The following is a 2,627-nucleotide window of genomic DNA, read 5'->3' on the forward strand; positions in this document are numbered from 1 at the left end:
GGATAAAGAACATACATATACACATTTGAATAAATAAATACATCAACCAACTGTATAGCTAAAACTTACACAGTGTTATAGGTCAATTATACCTCATTAAAAAAAAAGAAAGAAAGGAAAACCAGAGAATACCACCACAGAAAATTACCAGGTTACAAATGTAGGCAAAGGGAGGAAAAGAGAAACAATGGAAATACAAAATAATCAGAATATATTTAATAATATAGCATTGGTAAGCTATTAGATATCAATAAAAACTCAATATAAATGAAATTTTTTTGTGAGAAAGAACATGAGCGGGGAGGTGCAGAGGAGAGGTGAGGGAGAGAATCTTAAGCAGGCTCCATGCTCAGTGGGGAGCCCAATGTGGGGCTTGATTTCATAACCATGAGATCATGACCTGAGCCAAAATCAAGAGTCCCGTGCTTAACCAACAGAGATACCCTAAATTAAATTAGTTCACAAATTAATGGCACAGAGTAGCTGGGTAGATTAAAAAAGAGAAGACTCAACTATATGTTGCCCACGAAAGTCTACAGCTTTAATGATACACATAGACTCAAAGTGAAGGGATTGAAAAAGGTATTCCATGCAAATGGAAACCATAATAAAGCAGGAATAGCTATACTTATATCAGACAAAAGAGATTTTAAGCCAAATAGTAACAAGAGAAATGTAAGGTCATTATATAATGTTATAGGGGTCAATTGAACAAGGATATATAACCATTGTAAATATACATACACCCAACATCAGATACCTAATATGTTAAGCAAGTACTAGCAAATATGAAGAGAGAAATAGATAAAAATGCAACAATGGGGGATTCTGAACCTCAATGTCAGCAATGGTAGGTCAATCAATAAACTTTGGACCTGAACCACTGTGAAACAAATAGAACAAACGGACCTAACAGACATTCTATTCAAAAGTAGATTGCATGTTTTTCTCAAATACCCCCAGAACATTCTCAATAATTGATCATATGATAAGACACACACTAGTCTTTAAAAATTTAAGGAGATTGAAATCATACCAAATACCCTTTCCAACCCATAATGGAGTCAACAACTAGAAATAGACAACATAAAAAAAATTTGGAAAACTACAAATATGTGGAAATTAAGCAACACACTCCTGAACAACCAATGGGTCAAAAAATTGAAAGGAAATAGAAAACACATATAGAAGCACCAAGAGTGCATGATGGTTCCCTTTTCTCCACATCCTCCTCAACACTTATTTCTTCCTTTTGATTCTAGCCATTCTGACAGGAATAAGGTGATAGATCATTGAGATTTTGATTTGCATTTCCTTGATGATTATGATGTTAAACATCTTTCATGTGTCTGTTGGCTACTTGTAGCCTTCTTTGGAAAAATGTCTATTCAGGTCCTGCCCATTTTAATTGGATTATTTTCTTTTAAGTTGTACCAGATCTTTATATATTTTGGCTACTAACCCATTATCAGCTATGTCATTTACAAATATCATCTCCCATTCAGTAGCCTGCCTCGTTGATGGCTTGCTTCACTGTGCAAAAGTTTTTATTTTGGAGTATTCCCAAGGTTTATTTTGCTTTTGTTTCCTTTGCTTGAGGAGACATGTCTAAGAATGCAAACTGGTGCAGCCATTATGGAAAACAATCAGAGTTTCCTTAAAAAGCTAAAAGTAGAATTACCCAATAATTTTGCTACTTGGTATCTATCCAAAAAAGTGAAAACACTAATTTGGAAAGATAGATGCACCACTATAATTATTGCAGCATTATTTACAATATCCAAGATATGGAAGCAACCCAAGTGTCCATCCATAAATATGGATATAGAAGATGTGGTATATTTTACAGTGGAATTTTGTTCAGTCATTAAAAAAAAAGATCTTGACATTTGGAACAACATGGATGGACCAAAAAGGTATAATGCTAAGCAAAGTAAGTCAGACAAGGCAAATACTATATTTCACTTATATGCAGAATTTAAGAAAAAAAAAGGACAAAAGAAAAGGAAATACACAAAAACACACTTAAATACACAGAACAAGCTCATCGTTGCCAGAGGGATGGTGGATACTGAGAGGAGTGAAAAAGACCAAGGAGATTAAAAGTACACCTATTGTGATGGACATGAATAATGTATAGAATTGTTGAATCATATTGTACACCTGAAATTAATGCTAATTGTACTTCCATAAAAAATAAATGAGATGTTGTAAAAGCAGTTGTGAGAGGGAAATTAATAGCATAAATTCATATTTGAAGAAAGGTAAAACATCTTGTGCTTGCTCTGACAGCACATATGCTAAAACCAGAACGATACGGAGTTTAGCATGGCCTCTGTGCAGGGATGACAAGCAAATTTGCGAAGCGTTCTGTATTCTTGCACTGTGTGGGGCTCTGCTCTGACAGTGCAGGATGTTTCTCTCTCTCCCTCCATCCCTCCCCCCCTCTCAAAATAAATAAATAAACTTAAAAAAATAAAAAAAAAAGAAAGTAAAACATCTCGAAGATGTATCCTAACTTTACACTTCAAGAATTAGAAAAGGGAGAACAAACAAAGTCCACAGTTAGCAAAAGAAAGGACAACAGAGATCAGAGTGGAAATGAGAGACTAGTAGATAGAAATCAA

At 34.4% G+C, this 2,627-nt stretch overlaps 1 non-coding gene across 1 annotated transcript; it reads left to right on the forward strand.

The window, feature by feature from the left end:
• Positions 1-2,276: 2,276 nt before the first annotated feature.
• Positions 2,277-2,380, forward strand: LOC121020651 (U6 spliceosomal RNA). Its single transcript, XR_005786251.1, has one exon. It is a non-coding gene; the product is annotated as a U6 spliceosomal RNA (small nuclear RNA).
• Positions 2,381-2,627: the final 247 nt, after the last annotated feature.

The sequence above is a fragment of the Herpailurus yagouaroundi genome, unplaced genomic scaffold, assembly GCF_014898765.1.
Source record: "Herpailurus yagouaroundi ecotype Mexico unplaced genomic scaffold, PumYag 250, whole genome shotgun sequence".
In the NCBI taxonomy this organism is placed as follows: Eukaryota; Metazoa; Chordata; class Mammalia; order Carnivora; family Felidae; genus Herpailurus; species Herpailurus yagouaroundi.